Source organism: Phacochoerus africanus, chromosome 3 (assembly GCF_016906955.1).
Source record: "Phacochoerus africanus isolate WHEZ1 chromosome 3, ROS_Pafr_v1, whole genome shotgun sequence".
NCBI lineage: Eukaryota > Metazoa > Chordata > Mammalia > Artiodactyla > Suidae > Phacochoerus > Phacochoerus africanus.
The window spans coordinates 167,610,884-167,629,153 of NC_062546.1; the positions used below are offsets into that span (position 1 = coordinate 167,610,884).

Genomic DNA, 18,270 nt, shown 5'->3' on the forward strand with positions numbered 1-18,270 from the left:
TCCTCACTGGGGATCCTTTGCCTCCCTGGGAGCCTAGTGCTGAGGCAAACCAGCTGCATGATCCCCTAGATGCCAAACTCCACCAGAAAGAAGCCTGTGACAGATGCTTCTGCATTTTATGCAAATAGCAACTTCATGGATCGGTTTTCCTTCCCTCTGTGGAATATAAGCATCTGGAAAACAGGATTCCGAGAGCCTCAGTACATTAACAAATGAACAGAAATGACCAGACAAAACAGTGGTATCAGCACTGACTGGGAGTATCAATAAGGAATACATTTATTAAAGACTTAGTTTTTTGGAAAAATTTCCCCTCAAAATCATGCTACTTTTTTTTTTTTAAATCACTTTCTAGAACTCCTCTTTCCACAAATTTGTAGTAACTGATTTTTTTTTTTTTTGGTATATATGTCTCCTAGTCACTGTACTGCAGTTTTTGAGTATCACAAATCTGGAGTTACAGTGAAGAAATCCACACGTTGACTGAAGATGTGTTTAAAACAATTCTAAACAAAAGCAAAAACAAAACCAGAGCATTCTTTCCCAGAAAGAAAGGTTTTGTTTTTTTTTTTTTTTTCCAAAGCAAAAGTTTCAAGGCTTAATGTTTTAGATCTATTTGCAATAAAAAATTGCATTTCTTTCTTTATATTACTGTGCCTCTTAAAACATACTTATGAAAAAACATAAGCTCTATGATTAAGGAGGATATAGCAAACATGTATGTATATTCTGACATTCAGCTTCAGCTCTTAAATGGAGTTTACTACTATTTCAATACATAAATAATTTTATAGTACTCATACGGTTGCTTTAATAAGGCTTTCACATTATACCTCATTTTATGTAAATGTTATTCAGATTTCAATCCAAGAGTTTGGTAGGGGAGGTTAAAAGGTGTTTATCTTGATTTGTTAAAATGCACCATTAAAATTAAGCAGTGACAAATATTATGACTTTTTTAATTGTTCTAAATGGTTGTATTTGTTTATTAGGCTTGTATTTATACAAAATATTTTAACTCTTTAAATGTAACCTAATTTGATGAATTGTTCATACAGGAGCTGTAATCAGGAAATAGATCCGGTAAGCTGACAAATTCAGCAATCAGCTTGTATTCTTAGTAAGGTCCCCTCTATGAGTATTGTTTGATGACATAAAATTGTGTATAACAGATTTAGAAAGATGAATGGAATTAATGAAAAGAAAGCTTAGATTATTTTATTTTAAAAAATGCTGTCCTTAATGGAGAGTTTGTCATAAAGATTAGTGCTAAAAATATATTTCTTGAACATACAGTTTTAACATTTGGGAGAATATATATTTATTCAGTCTAATCAAAATAAAAATAAATGCAAAAATAGTTAATTTGTTCACTTAAAAATACTTCTGAAAATAGTATTTTAAGGAGGAAAGGAAAGTGATCAGAAATACCCCTCCATCAGTATATGACTATTATATTCCCACATGTTACTTATTAAAAGTAATCAGCCACGATGGAGTATAGATAAGACGTGGCTCTAAATGAAACCTTAACCAAAAATTCGAATAGCATTTCAGAGTCAAGTATTAATAGAATAAACTTAATTTTAGTTTCTCATGAGTGCAGCTGCATTTTCTATTTAATTATGGGTTTTCAACAGTAGTAATTTTTCCTTGACCTACTCAATCTCAAAAGTCAGAAAATTGCTTCTTTTTAAAAACTGACAATGGCACGGTATGTTTCCAAAGAAAAAGACAAATTACAGAAAACCATTAGTTTAAACATATTTAAATAGCCAGGAAGACATTCTAATAGAAAACTTGGCTGAATATGAGGAAAAGTTATGAGTTACTTTTATTACATGGCATAATGTGAATGTTAAAATATTATATTATTATTTTCTTTTTTTTCTAAAAGTAAAATAAGAATGTGTTGTATAATTATAAAAATCCCAGCACATTAAAGATGATTTGTTTCTTGTTCTTTAGTAAATGAAATTCTTTACAAGTGTAAATTCATGGAGATTTCGTCTGCTGCCTGGGTAGTAGGTGAACAGAAAAGGGTATTTTAAGAGAGAAAAATTCAGCTTAAATAAGGGTTGTGAAATAGGATAGCAAGAAAAATAAAAAGCAGAGCACTGGGCTTTGAAAAGGTAATAAGATTGAAGCTCAGAATTTATCGACAAATACAGAAGCAAAACAAGATTTTTGACCTAAATTGTTAAATCGTAGTACAGAGTGTAAACACTCGGGTTTTATTTGAATGGGAAACTAAATAATCTTGCTGATTTAATAAAGCAGACTTCTTAACCACAGAGAAGAGGGATTTTTTTTGTTTTGTTTATTTAATACAAAGATTTTATTTGGTATATTTTAATCACACTGTTGAGAGCCTCCTTTTGTGGCCAGTGAATAATTCCTGGGCTAGGGCTCCAGGTAGTTGACTGATTACAGAAAGAAAAATTTAAAAGTCAATGGATAATTATTCGCTATTCATTTTTCTTACTTTTACCATGCCCATAACTTTTAAAAAATTATATGTATGTATTGAGATTTCCTCTGACTCTTTAAATGAAACTAAAAGCAGATTGCACACAAATGAGTTAAACCTGGTAAAAGAATAATTTTTCCAAAGCTTAAATATTATTAACACTTTTCTTTCATTATTTGTGGTGTCGAAATAAATTATGTCTGTCTTCAGAGCCAAAATGTGGTTTCAATACTCAGGTTAATTAAAAGAGCCAGCTTGTACCCTCTGAGCCATTAATGCCACCAGGATCTGTTAAGAACAGTACATCCAGCCAGGGAGTCAAGAGAAGCTTTTGATAAAAACCAGAGATGTCAAGACATTGTGTGCTTTTATCTCTGCCAATTTTGATGGAGTTGATATCAACAAAATGACCCAAGACCCCCTTCCAAGGGCACATCTGCCAGAATCCCAGGTTGTCCGGGAAGGGAAGTCAGAGGATCACATTACTGTAAATTTTATGTGGTGACACCACTGACATTTAGCTTAATTTTTTTTTTCCAGGAGAGTTTCAGAGGGATGTGCTATATTTTAAAATGTACTGAGTAAAACATTTCTTTTACAATCCACCGTTGCTTGCGAGCCAGGTCCAGATAAGGGTGGCACTCAACTCTCATCAGCTTCTTCAGAAGCTATGAATTAACAACTGAAACCAAACCCATGTGGCTCAAAGAAGAGGCTTCTTCACAGTGGGGAAGAATTGAGAGGTAGTCAGAAGGGTCAGTGGAAGTCTGCCTTTGAAAGGTGATGACAACATTCATTCGTGGGATAAAACCTCAGGAAAAAAGAATCCCTTGGAGTAGAAGGAACCATGAAAATCTAAATAGCAAAATAAATACACATTTACACCCAAATTCTTGTAAATTATCAACCCATAAGAGGTTGATCTGTGGTTCATAGGCAGTGACCATAAATATTGTTACCAGTAAGTGACAATATATTGCATTGTCCTCATGAACAGTTGGGCCATAAAACAAATGCATAATAATTTTTGGACACTTTTTTTATGGTGTCAGGAATTTCATAAGGAAGTCCTCACAAAGCTAAGTAAGTGTGGATTCAGTGCCATAATGTTTACTTCTTAATTTGCTGAGCTACTGTAAAATGAAAGTTACAGTCAAAAGTAAGCCATAGGTCAACTAGACAGAGTCCCGGAACATATTTTAGGATCTAGTTGTTGGTCTGACCAAGCTCTCTGTGTCTGTCTTAGCTTCCTCACTTGTAAAATGAGGATTTATGGTGAGATGATCTCTTGGGGCCTGACAAGCGCTATCATTCTATGACTTTTGAAATTATAAATAAACTGCCATTTGATGTTTCTTTTTATTTAAAAAAGTGCTGCTTGGATTTTTCAGTTGATCGATGCTATATTACTTTACTGTGTAATATGCCCATTTGTAAAAGGAGTTATAAAAATGCATTTTGGCATGCACAAAGGAACCAATTAATAGGGAATGAGAGTAAGCGATTGCTGAGAGCAATGGGCCTGCTGGGATGAAATTTTTAGGTATTACCTCGAAAACAGAAATGCTGACAACCTCTCACTAAACAACAAATGATTCCAAAATTAGTAAAATACTTCTCCTGTCCCCACTACCAATAAAGAAACAACCAACAAACAAACCCCAAAGAGATAAGAGAAAGGAGAGTGAGAAAGTGAGGAAATGAGACACGGGGGCTCTCTGTCTTTGGAGGGACGAGTTACTACAGGTGTCCTGTTTCCAATCAAGGGGGTTTTCAAGTCTTTAAGGCTATATTTTGTCTCCGTTAGACATATGTATGCACATTTAAAAATGGCAAGGCAGTGAGTTTGAAATTTTGTTTAATTAAAAAAAATAAAATGGCTCAAACTGAGTGTGAGCAGATGGGCACAGAAGTCTTCAGGTCAGGGAAATGTCAGGGAGACTGGCTGAGAAAGAATGTGAGGGGGAAGCTGAGCGGTCAGGAAAAGAAAAGGGGCGGGGCAAAAGGGCCAGGTGATGGAAATTGCTTGAAGAATGATTCACCCCCTGCAGCTTTCTTAGCAGTCATCTTAACCCTCTTTGTCTTTAGTCCTTTTTTTTTTTAAATAAAAATTTTAAAAAAAATTCAACCATGGCCACTAAAAAAAAAAAAAAGGCAAAACAAAAACAAAACCCTTTCAGTCTCACAGTTGTGGTCCTGCTGTGAAGGCACTAGTTGTTTAGGAAAATCCCAATTGACTTCTGTACCTGGTACTTGAAACTCATGTCCTGTGGCATAATATCATTGACTGTAGGTGTCTGGCAGGCGGCTAGACATCAGTAGATCCACACCATCAGCTTTCACTATTTTCTTCATTTACCAGGAAACCCCTGGCTGTCAACTGAGTGCTCTGGCGAATTGTTTTAGCTGAAGTCTAGGTTTGATGGAATTGGCTTCAACCTTTTCTATCGGGGAAGATTTCTTACAGGGCTGTCAGCTTGGACTAAATTCTTGGTGTCCAGTTTGTACCTCACTGACTTTCCAGGGAGAGATGCTCAATAAATCACTTTCTGATAAAGGTGCCATGCAGGGGTGACACCCCCAAACTTAGCAAGCATGAAGGAAGGGGCTCTAAAGAATAAGAAAGATGGCCTTGAACTATGCCCAGGTCTGGTACTCTAGTCTATGTAAGTGGGCTCCAGCAATAGGGGCTAGTAGCCAGTATCAAAATATATACCAGTAGGATGCTAACTCAGATATAGGATCTGGGAATACTACTTTAATTTTAGTAACAGTTATTGTTGTTATTATTTTTCTATCATTTAGGTTAGTGTTTCTCTTCTATATTAGGTTCAGATAGTTCTTATAAGTGTTGAAAAACAAAATTCAACCGAGTAAATTTTAAAGAGCTTATTGGCTTTATTTGGTAGTTTGTGAATTGGACAGCATCCAGTCTAGCAGACAGAAAGGACCTCTGAAGAGCTATACCACGCAGGAGATAGGAGCAGGAACATGAGAGTCGTACTCAGCAAACAAACTTATTGATTATTACAAGGTTGCTTCACCCTATAGGGCCTGGCAGAGGTCTCTCTCCTCACTAGTCCTAATCAGGTTGCTCCTGATTGACTGGTTTAAGATTTCATTTCCGGGAGAGCCAAGACTTTGAGTTAAATCTCGGATTGATGATGTGGGGCTTAGCATAAGCGACTCGATTTTGGGGCTTGTTAACTTTAAGAAAATATCAGAATTTGGGGTTACTTTCTGAGCCAGGTAGGAATATTTCAGTTTGTGATTCTTAATTTCATTTTTTTATTTCTTACTTAAACTTCATCAAGCTTAGAAAAAATGAGGAGTGGGGCCACTAACTCTCCCCACCCTTTACTCAGGTCCTTTCCTCAGTCCCAAAGTCACTTGCTTATTACTGCCACGAATGATGGGTCTGCCAATTGGCTGAATGTTTCTGGGGATGTCTGTATTTCAGTCTCCTCATTTTTGCAAGTTATTCTCCTTAGCTGCGTGTACTTTCATCAGTTTAGAAGTTCAGAATGTATTTTATTCTAATGAGTTTTTCAAAAGCAGGGACAGCAGTTTGAGTAACTTGATGAAAGGAAAGAAAAGAATATTCTGGTGGTGATAAAATTTTTGTAAACTAGGTCTCATTTTCCCATTAGTTTGAAATACAATTGCAATAAATCTTTAGATTCATTTCAGATTTGTTTTTCGGATTGAAAGATTTCTGAACATGAAGCTTTTACATTTTTCTCTCTACGCTACCATCCCCGCTCCTCAATCATTGACCTATAAACGAAACCAACACTTACATCCAGAAGCATGGCAGTTTTGTCTCATACAGTTGTCCCTTGGCACCACACAATTTAGTTTTTATCACACAAAATTTTGTAAAACTTAACACTTTATCATCATTATATAGTGGCTTGACTCAGATTCTCACAGGTTTTCTATTAGTTTCATTTTTTTTTTAACTAAGGAATGCTTATGAAGAGAACAATTTTGTTCTTTCACATTACCCAAATACTTGTACAATCATAATTAGCTTTTCTTCTTTGAAACTTTCCAATAATTCACAGCAGATTCAAAAACTAAGCCATTCTTTACCCGTTAGGAGAGGGAAAGGGGCAGGGGTGTGATAAGGGTATGGGGTTAAGAAGTACAAATTACTAGGTATAAAATAGATCAACTGCAAGGATAAATTGTACAGCACAGTGAATATAACCAATCTTTTATAATAACTATAAATGGAATATAATCTATATAAATATTGAATCACTCTGTTGTTCACCTGAAACTAATATAATACCATAAATCAATGGCATATACCTAAAAAAAAAAAAAAAAACCCTAACCTATTACTGTATGTTAAATTAACCATAGAAATGTGGCTTTTGGAATTGGACACAATGAATCCTTCCCAGAGAGCAAAACCGTCATTAGGAGAACCAGGAAAAGGTTTTAATAGTATGAGCTATTTCTGACTTTCTTTACCAGGTAAAGCTTTGCTGATGCCTTGGATCATCTTTAATGTCACTGGGATGAACGTCTAACAAATCTATAAAACCGTGTTAAAAGTAGTGAAATATAGTGGGCATCCTGTGATACTCATATACACAATATTTGTATTCCTGGTTTTATTCATGATATATCGTTTCCTCTCATGGATAGGAAAACAAGGGGAAAATTTAGTACAGGAATTTGGGGAGGAAGCATGGGGTGAATAGATTTGGGATCTTGGGTATAGGAGTATGTGAAGATTGCTATTCTTATTTTACTATTTCTTCATGCGTTTCATTTTTTATTAAATTTAACACATGCCATTATTTTCTGTGCCATTAAACACTGGTAGGTAGGGAAAAATGGTTCTGGAAATAAACTCCTAAGTGCAGTTGCCTTGTACCTAAGTGTAAAAGCTAATCTAGAAAGAGAAAAGTGGCCCAGAGACCTCTTTGTGTGAAGTATCTCAACATATTGCTGTCTGTTATATTGTACCGAACACATGCACTTCTGTTTAGTAATATTTTGGGGAGCTGAGATTTAGGGCAGAAAAGATTGGAGCATCTTTGCAACTAATTCTAAAATTTTATAGGGTTATTTGTTTATTGGTACTGTGATGAACATGCATTATTTGTAATAACATTTTCAGTTTAACATTCCTTTTTTTATTTAACTCTGATTTTTAGACCTTCGAGTTTTTCTTTGCTTTAGCTTGGGAAAACCAAATAAGTGCAAGTTTCCTCCAAGACACCTCATGAAAACATTTTTTTTAATAAAATCAAGAGTGAAACGAGTCTATATTTATTTGGAAGATCATCTGACTACTGCTAAATGGAGTATCTCAATCTGAAAGTGAAATCTGTTTCACTGCTAAAAATTGCCAAGAGTTTTTTGACTGAGATTTGGGAATCTGCAGAAAATGTAAAAGTTTTTTTTTTTTTCTACAATAATCTGTTCAGTGAACAAGCTGTGAAAAATAGTTCTGTATTTTGTCCATGTGATGCAGCAGACGGTAAATTTCCATTTTAAAGAACGATATGAGTAGCTTCTGGCATCCATCTCTATTGCCTTACTCGAATCTACTTACACTGAGTTACAACAATGCAGTTTATTATTTCTTTAAAGCAAAAAATAAGAAGGGACCTTATATTCTTTCTTTCTTTCTTTCTTTTTTTTTTTTTTTTAACCCAATCCATAGCTCAGCTCTATTCCTTTATCTGGGGTCAGTAATGTGAGGACACTTAGGGGTCTTACCATATGTGCCTTGAAATGCCATAATTCTATTAGGAAGATATCCTTTTCCTGCATTTAAAGCTTCGCATTTGAAAACCTTTTGAGTTAATGTATTGTTTCTTCATAAATATATCCATTTGATATGGGTGGTCCCATAATGAACATTTGTTATAAACTATTAAAGGATATATTTTAAAAGAGGTATAACTACAATTCTTATATAAACACAAAATGAACATATGCTTAAAGATTTTACTTATTCATTCGTTAATGAGAGAAGCAGTAAGATGTTGTAACCTGCTCAGAGGATAATTCAAGTTTGTATTCACACACGTCTAGGTGAATAAACAGTGCTGGCATGAATTGGCAAGTAGATGCAAAACTAGTCAATAGTTACAGAACAGTGATCAACTGCATTCTATAGGTCACAACATATATCTATGGACCAGAATTATTTGCGCTGTTAATTTTCTATAACTCACAGATGCAAAATAGCGCAAAGACCATAAAAGTCAGAGATAACCTGGAAGGGTGTGCTAGACAAGATACCTAAAATGGTCTTTTTGGTTTATTTCAAAATCTTTCCCAAATTTTAACCCACAGATCCAATTAAAAATTACTTTTTAGGGAGTTCCCATTGTGGCTCAGCCGTTAATGAATCTGACTAGCACCATGAGGATGCAGGTTCGATCCCTGGCTTTGCTCAGTGGGTTAAAGATCCGGCATTGCTGTGAGCTGTGGTATAGGTGGCAGACGCAGCTTGGATCCTGCATGGCTGTGGCATAGGCCAGCAGTCATAGCTCCAATTGGACCACTAACCTGGGAACCTCCATGTGCCGTGGGTGTGGCCCTAAAAAAAGACAAAAAGGAAAAAAAAATTACTCTTTAGATTTTCCACTCAAATAAATCAATTTTGTTTCTTGGTTTACATTTACCTACTAAAGTCAAATGCCTGCTTAGAACAGTGTCTGATGCATAGTAGGCAGCCCATTCATATTTGTCAGATGGATTAGCATTTTCTTGTATTGTCTACTGAATATTTTACAAATGACCCAGAAATACAAATTGGTATATTCTTTTTGTTCCCAAATCCTATGCATGTCAGGAAGATTCTGAAGTAAACTGGGGGAAGCCACTAGGGCTTTGGTACATACCTTTCTTTTGCCTTTATTCTTTTTACAGTCAATGATACATCTCCTGAGAGGGCATGAGATCCAAAAAAGGAACTTAGGAGTCAAGCTGCCACTGTAGGAGTTCCTTAGCAGTGGCTTAGGAGTAATAAACCCAACTAGTATCCATGAGGATGCGGGTTCAATCCCTGGCCTCGAGCAGTGGGTCAAGGATCTGGCATTGTCCTGAGCTGTGGTGTAGGTTGCAGACAAGGCTTGGATCCCACATTGCTGTGGCTGTGGTGTAGGCTGGCAGCTATAGCTCCAATTCGATCCCTAGCCTGAGAACTTCCATATGCCTTGGGTGTGGCCCTAAAAAGAAAAAAAGACGAAAAAACACAAAATCTTGTCACTGTATTCCCAGTGCCCCCCACCTGGCAGGGGCATGACTCTGGTGGGTAAAATCAACATCAAGCTGTCTATAGGGTAAGAGACCTCTGAAGGTCAAGTCTTAATTTTCTGAGGATTCTAATGAGGACCATATTGCAGATCAGATGCTTGTCACTAGTTGGATTTGGACAATATGAGGTTGCTCCTAGAATAAATTTGTGTTCGACCTCCATTCATTTCAACTAGATGATAACCCAAGGAGTTTAGTTGCAGGTTTCTGAGGAGGGCTCTGATGCCCATACAATCTTTTTTTATTTATTTTTTTAATGGCCACCCAACAGCATATGGAAGTGTCTGGGCCAGGGACTGAATCTGAGCTGCAGTTGCAACCTTCACCTCAGCTGTGGCAATGCCTGATCCTTTAACCCACTGCACTGAGCTGGGACTTGAGCTTGCATCTCCGCAGCAACCCGAGCTGCTGCAGTCGGATTCTTAACCCACTGCACCACAGCAGGAACTCCCTGGTACAGTCTTTTTCTTCTTAAATTGTCCGATGCCAGGAATTTTGCCATTGTCACCTTGTCCCTTGGACTTAACAATTGCAGTGATCCCACTGATGTTCCCATACATTCTCTTGGGAGAGGTAGAGATCTTTCTGTTTTCAGTGATGCAAACTTCATTGGGAAGAAAACTAGTGACCACGTGGTGATTTGTCATCCTATTAAGAATTTGACAGGGGAAGTGAGTTGTCAGACAATGGGCACCAAACACTGGGGGACAGGTCGGAGGGAGGCAGAGTCAGGAATGAGAAAGAGGTACAACAGGTAGAGCTGAATGTCTTTAACAAATTTACGCACTAACTCTCCTCTTGCTGATGTCTCCAGTGCACATTTTGCAAAAATATCCCGGGCTCAGTAGCAGCATTACAGAATGGAGGGGATTCATTTTACATGGAAAACGGTTAGCAAAACAAAGTTTTTCCTCACAATGGCTATTTTGAATTTTTATGTAACCATTGGATTTCTTTGTTACTTGTTAAAAAGTGTGTGAACTTGTCTTTCAGATATTTTATCACACTTATTACTGGTCTACTGCATATATGAGTATTCTCTTCTAGTTTACATAGCACTTTCATACACATTATCTCATTTAATCTTTACAATAATCTCATAGTCCTTAGTTGTGAAAGATGATCTTTGACTGAAAAAGTGTCCCCCCGCCCCGCCAAGGCAAGCTTTTCTCTGTGAAAGAAATGACTGTCCTATCATTAGTTTATACTCATCAGCAATATGAGTGCTGGATGTTGATGACACTAATTATTTTTGCTGTGGTAGTCCATATCCTGCATGAAGGTAAAAAAAAAAAAACAAAAAAACAAACAAAACAGACTCTGGAGCCACAGCCTGATTCATCTGCCATTTATAGGTGTGGTTTAGTCTTTCCTTCCTCCCTGGCTTTGCTGTTACCACTGAAGAAATTAGTTCTATAAACACTTCAAGTCTTGACTCACTGACACTTTGCACTTTGTCATCCAATATTTTCAGATACTATAAAATTTGAATGAGGAAATCCTGGAACATGGGTTATCCATTATTCTCAAATACAACTCTCTATTAAAGCAGTAGGAATGTTGGGATGAAAGTTAGACTTTGAAAAATAAGGTGACTTTTAAAGATAAGAATAAATGACCTGGTATTTCCCACTCTAAATAGCTAATGTAACTTTGGATAAGTGACTAATTTTCTAAAGTGAAAAGTATAGTACTTTCAGTTAGGGCATAGAGGTATTGTAAGGATTAGGGACAGTGAAATATTCTTAGTTAAAATATGTTATTTAAATGCAAGGCATTATTACTATGAAAAAGAATCATAAGTTACATTATGATTAAGTTTGCTTTTAAACTCTTGAAACTGAAAGGCCAAAGAAGTCTGTTCTTCTATGTATCATTTTGTGCATGGTAGCTGTCTACCTAAAAAGTGACTTTGGATAAAGTTTCATTAAATGAATGAATACATTTCATTCAAGGATTCCTAACAGGCGTCATTACTTCGAGGTCAGTAGGGAGTTTTTAAAAGTTTGAGTGGTTCAGGCCTTGGAGGGAAATAATTTAGGTCTATCCTTAACCAGTAATTAAATTCAAATTCTTGTGTACCAAGTGACATTCTAGTTTGAAAAATCCTTAATCATGGAGTTCCCTTGGTGGTGCAGTGGTTAACGAATCTGACTGGGAACTATGAGGTTGCGGGTTTGATCCCTGGCCTTGCTCAGTGGGTTAAGGATCTGGTGTTGCCATGAGCTGTGGTGTAGGTGGCTTGGATCCTGAGTTGCTGTGGCTCTGGTGTAGGCCGGCGGCTGGCTATAGCTCCGATTACACCCCTAGCCTAGGAACCTCCATATGCCGCGAGTGCGGCCCTAGAAAAGGCAAAGAAAGAGAAAAAAAGAAAAATCCTTAATCTTAATCTTTGCCAAAAGTAGTTAGAGATGGTTTCTGTTGCTTGCCTTCAAGAATTCAGATGAGGAGTTCCCTGGTGGCACAGTAGGTTAAGGATCTGATGTCAATGCTGTGGCTTGGGTTACTGCTGTGGCTCTGGTCTTTGCTGTGACATGACTTGAATTCCTGGCCTGGGAACTTCTGCATGCTGTGGGTGTGGCCAAAAAAATAAAAGAATTCAGACCGAAACAGCATGCCTGGGCTTATGATGATAGCAAGTTAATACAGGAAATGCACTTGAATGTTACTCAGTTTAATGACCATTGAAGTGTTGGGCAGTATAATTCTTCTTTCAGGAATATGATATATGGTATTGTTTAAACTCATTTAGTTTTCATTCTCTTAGACTAGATAGAACACAAGCACTCTCCAAAGACCTAGTTATTTTTGCATATGGTTTGGTACTTGGGATATAGTTGAATTCAACAAATACTTACTGGTTGGACTAAAAAAATAAGCTGAATTTGGCATTATTAAGCACACAATAGGCAATAAATTGTTACATTTGATTAAATTCAAGCTCACTCAATTTATTGAGCCCCACTATGCCCAAGTTACTATGAAAAATATAAAGTCATGCTCTTTGCCCTTTAACTTTCAGTAGGTTTGTAATTTCATAGTGAAGAAAGGATGAAGTAAGAAACTCAAATTTAAATTTATTCTTCTATGTGTACTTTGTGTGTATGTGTTGCTTTGATGCTATAGTATTATACAATAAATTTGAAACCTGTCATTAAGACTGGCTTCTCTCAACCATGAGTGGAATATAGTGCTAAATCTATAAAAATTGATTACAAAGTCAAAATGTACATACTTTGTGATGTTACCTGGTGGTTTGGATTAGAGTTGATCTATCATCTCCATTAACCTGGGATTTTATTATATTTAATTGACATTCTGATTTTAATTGACTCCTTTGAAAATAAAAACAGTATTTTATATTTTAAACTAGAAGCTCATTTTATTCCATTAATGATCATGTACGGTATAATCATTGATAAAATATGGATAAAATTGAATGAACCTGGAAATTTGCCTGAATGCCAAATATATATATATTTTTATATATATATGTATATATTATATATATATTTATATATATGTATATATTATATATATGTATATATTTTATATATATATATGTATATATTATATATATATATATATATGTATATATTTAAGCCTATAACTACATGGCCCTTATCAGGGAACCCAGAAAGAAATTCTATGTGGTAATATATCATAGGAAGCAGCAATAAGAACAAGAGTGAACAGTATCCCTGGGGTCTCTATTCCCAAAGCTCTAGCTTTATGGCACTTACAAGAGAGACAGAGAGGACTTTATATTATAGGAATTGCTAACCCCCATCTCAGTATCTTTGAACCTAATAGCGAAAATAGCTCCTCAGGCTGGAGAATGTGCATGATTCCTATCTTTCAACTGTTGCCTCCTCAAGATAAGAAGCTTACTCCAGAATAGAAATCATCTTCATCATCAAACACACTGCTAAGTTCAACTAACTTTTATTTATTTATTTATTTATTTATTTATTTTGTTTTTTTTTTTTGCTATTTCTTTGGGCCGCTCCTGCGGCATATGGAGGTTCCCAGGCTAGGGGTCGAATCAGAACTGTAGCTGCCAGCCTACGCCAGAGCCACAGCAACGCGGGATTCAAGCCGCATCTGTGACCTACACCACAGCTCACGGCAACGCTGGATCGTTAACCCACTGAGCAAGGGCAGGGACCGAACTCGCAACCTCATGGTTCCCAGTCGGATTCGGTAACCACTGTGCCATGACGGGAACTCCCAACTAACTTTTAAAGAGCAAGACTGTCTTGGTGAAGGGAGCTGGGCATTGATTTTCAGTCTGACATGAGCTCCTTATTTCACTGCAAACTGAAAACAAACACTTTGTAGCCTAATCACTTGGATCAGGGCTAGCTGTTACAGCATCACGTGGGCTGTGTGTTCAACTGTGGTTTTAGGGTCACAGAGAACACCTACTGGAAACAGACATTTGAGGAGGAGAGTTACTAGGAATCTTAATTTTATTTAAGCTCCGCAGGTCACTTTCCGCATGCTCACAGTTTGAGAAGCACTATTCTAAATAACAAAGTCTTCCTCAGAGCATTCTCAAGACATGGGGCCAAATTTATTTTTTCAGTTTTCCAAAAATGTGAAGTTGTTATTTTGCACATTTCCACGAGAATAAGAGAGATGGCTAATCTCTCTAAGATGAACACTAATATCACTATGGTTTAAGCTTCATTTTTCAGGTTTGTGATGCTACACCTACTGAAATCTGAGAGTCAGACTTTGGGGACATGTATATTAACTTAGCTTCCTATATTATAGGGACCTTTCCTTACTTTCTCTTACATCTTCACTAATCCAAAACAAGACCCATACCCACTAATTAACTTAGGGAAAGAAGTATGAGTCTAGGAATTCCTGTTGTGGCTCAGCAGTAATGAACCTGTCTAATATCCATGAGGATGCAGGCTTGATCCCTGGCCTCACTCAGTGGGTTACACATCTGGTGTTGCTGTGGAACTGTGGTGTAGGTTGCAGAAGCGGTTTGGACCGGGCATTGCTGTGGTTATGGCGTAGGCCAGCAGCTGCAGCTCTGATTCAACTCCTAGCCTGGGAACCTCTTTCATATGCTGCCTGTGTGGCCCTAAAAAGAAAAAAAAGAAAGCATGAGTCTAAATGAGATTCTAGTAAAATTCTTATTTGCGTAGGTTGAGGAACTTTCTACAACTCTCTTTTTTTCTTTTAATATAGCTGCACCTGTGGCATATGGGAAGCTCCCAGCCTAGGAGTCAAACTGGAGCTGCAGCTGCTGGCCAATGCTACAGCAACGCCATATCTGAGCCACTTCTGTGACCTACACCACAGCTCATGGAACACCGGATACTTCACCCACTGAGTGAAGCCAGGGATCAAACCTGTATCCTCACAGAGACTATTGGATTCTTAACCCACTGGGCCGTAATAGGAACTCCCAAGGGGTGAGTTTTTAATATAAAATAAAAATTAACCCACATCTCAGTTTGTCCTCTCTGATAGTTGAATTCTCTTGGTTCCTGAGGATGGATAAATATTTGATTAATGTTGGTTGACCATGAATTTTGAAGGTCCTTCGGTTTGGTGACAGTATAGAGACATCGTGTTCTGAGAGTTCCAGGTCAAGGTCTTCAGAGCTCTGGAAGTCAGGTGGACTGTCTAAGTGGATATCTCGTTGTTGGCCATGTGTAATTTAGGAAAGCCTTGCAACAGGAAAAAGATTTGTCATGAAGGATTGAAGTGTAGATTGGAAGGCAGGATGTCAAACAGACTGCACTGAAATAGAGGTTCTTGAGACACTTAATTTGGGAAGTTAGAGCTATTATTTTTAAATAAGTCTTTTCTAGAGAGTGAGAGTTGATTTTGGTTGATATTACTAGTGGCCAATAGGATCTGATGCTTCTCTCCTCCTTGGCACATGGAAAACTGCAAGTCTAAGACTTGTAATTGAGGGTGACCTGAGACAAGTTCTGGTCAATGGGCTGTGAGTGTAAATGATGTCACTTTCACACTGAACCCTGGAAGAGTGTGTAGGATGTCTCCAGGTGCTCTTCTGCCTCAGCAACTTAGAGGACCTTCTATTGAGAAGACAGAGTCACAGAATCAAAGTAGCCTTGATTCTCCAGGTGACTGCACGGAAGGCAGTTGCTCTGGAAATTTGCCTGCACTCAGAACAGGTTTGCACAAATGAGAATCAGTTTTGGTAGTGCTGAACCACTGAGATTATCGGTTTATTTATTCTAACAGCAGAGCCTACCTTAACTGACTAGAAAATGATTTAGTAATATTCCCTTGGGTAGGTCAGGCTTTAGGTTCTAGAAATAATTGAGACTGAAAAGTCTGGTTAAGTTAGAACTATTCACTCTTTTGAATTATAAACTATTTCTTGGTATTCACTTATTCATTTGTTCAACTATTCAGCAGAAGGTCTATTGTAGATTGTATGCCAATCCCTGTGCTGTGCTGAGGGAAGCCTAGTATTACAGTGAATAGCCTAGGCTCTGGAATCACTGTCTAAGTTTGAATCCTGGTTCTGCTATGTGTAAAGCTCAGTGATTACTGCTGAGTCTTTAACCTTCCTGTGCTTTCATTTCTTTATCTCTTCACTTGCAAAATAGCAGTTGTAACCATACCTACCTAATGAGTTTGTGAAGATAAAAGGAGATAATATATGTAAAACACTTGGCATTGTGCCCTACTAAGTAAATGATCAAAAACATTAGCTATCATTATTTGGTAGCAGCTCTGTCTTTTAGCAGCTCTTCTTCCAACTGAGAATATCACAAACTAGTAGCGAGACCCATTTATATTAATACTTCCTGTATTATATTCTTATTACTGCCATAACAAATTAGCACAAACTTAGCACTTAACATGACACAAATTTATGATCTCAGTTTTACAGATAGGAAGTCCGGGTTGATATGGCTGGTTTCTCTGTCCCCTGTTTCTCAAGGCTAGGATTGAGATGTCACCGGGTTGACTGATTCTTCTTCAAAGCTCTGGGAAGAATCTCCTTCCAAGCTCATTCAGGTGTTGGCTGAATCCAGTGCCTTGCAGTTTTAAGACTCAAGTTCTCCTTTCCTTGCAGACTGTCATCTGGGGACTGCCCTTAGCTCCCAGAGGCCTTATTCTGACCCTTGCATGAGGACCCCTACTTCCTGAGCCAGTAACGGTGAGTCCAGTCTTTCTCAGGCTTGGGATCTCTTTGACTTTGCCTTGTACCTTATCATTCTTCTGCATCTAGCAGGGGGAAGTTCTCTGCTTTTAAGGGCTCATGTGATTAGACTAAATTTATCTAGATAATTAAGCATAAATTCCCTATTTAAATATTTTAGTGGCCTAGAGGAGTCTCGGCATCGTCACTGCTGTGGCTCAGGTTACTGCTGCTGTGCTGTGAGTTCAATACCTGGCCTGGGAACTTTGGTATGCTGTGCGTGGCCAAAAAACAAAACAAAAAAACAAAACCCAAACAAACTAAAAACCCTAATTACATCTTCAATGTCTTTTTTTTTGCTGTGCAATGTAACAATAGATTCATGAATTTCAGAGATTAGAGCCTGTACATATTTGGGGAACCATTATTTGGGATCTACTACAATTCCCCTGGGTCCACAACTAAGCTCTTTCCTGTTCTTCGCAATGACACTACTACACATTGTGTGCTTTCTGTGTGCTAGGAAATAAACCTTCTCTCTATATATCTCTATCTAGAACATCCTAATTTCATGCAACTCTGGAAGCAGGTTGTTACCATTATGCCGTTTTAAAGAAAAGGAACGGATGCTCATAAAAATTCTTGAACCTGCCCGCAGTAGATTTCCTTGGCTGATAAGTGAGAGAGAAGGAATTCCAAACCATGTGTGACAGCCTCCCTTGAGACTTCTTTTGTCCTACACATCCATGAAGCCACTGGCGTGCCTTTCAACATCACGCCTAGTCCCTTATTCAAGACCAGTGGGTTCTCAAAAACCAGGAGGTTCTCAAACTGCAGGGGCTCAATAATTAAAGTTCTGCTCAAGTCTCTAGAGCTGTCTAAATGTTTGTATGCATCCAGAGTCACAAACTTATTATGGCAACCTCTGGTGTTTAGGGCCAGCATTGGGAAAAGAGGTGGGATGGTGCCAATGGTCAAGGGGTAGACATTGCTCGCATCACAATAATGATACTAATAGCTGATATTTATGGAGAACCAATTATATGCTTGGCCTTATGCCAAGCAATTCACACGGAGGTTTGGCACTCATTTCATTCTCCAGACAAGTTTACCAGGGAGGTACTATTCACCAGCTGCACTTTACAGGGCATGAAATGGAAGCACAGAAAGCTTATGTAACTTTCTGAAGGCTACAAAGCTAGAAGGAGGCAAAGCTAGGATTTGAACCACCCAAGCCTGAGAGCTCCCTTATACTTTGATACTGCTCCAGAAACAGAATGGACTCTAGATTCTTATGCTTTAGGTGGCACTACAGGTATTTGTCACTCCTTCACATCCTCTTTGCCTTCCAGGAAAATTGACA

At 37.6% G+C, this 18,270-nt stretch overlaps 1 long non-coding RNA gene across 1 annotated transcript in view; it reads left to right on the plus strand.

The window, feature by feature from the left end:
- The window catches only part of LOC125122252 (uncharacterized), a 115,802-nt gene that overhangs the window by 22,394 nt on the left and 75,138 nt on the right, over nucleotides 1-18,270 (plus strand). Inside the window, exon 2 of the long non-coding RNA XR_007133744.1 lies at nucleotides 16,842-16,925. This is a non-coding gene — a long non-coding RNA (uncharacterized LOC125122252). The remainder of the gene's footprint in view (nucleotides 1-16,841; nucleotides 16,926-18,270) is intronic.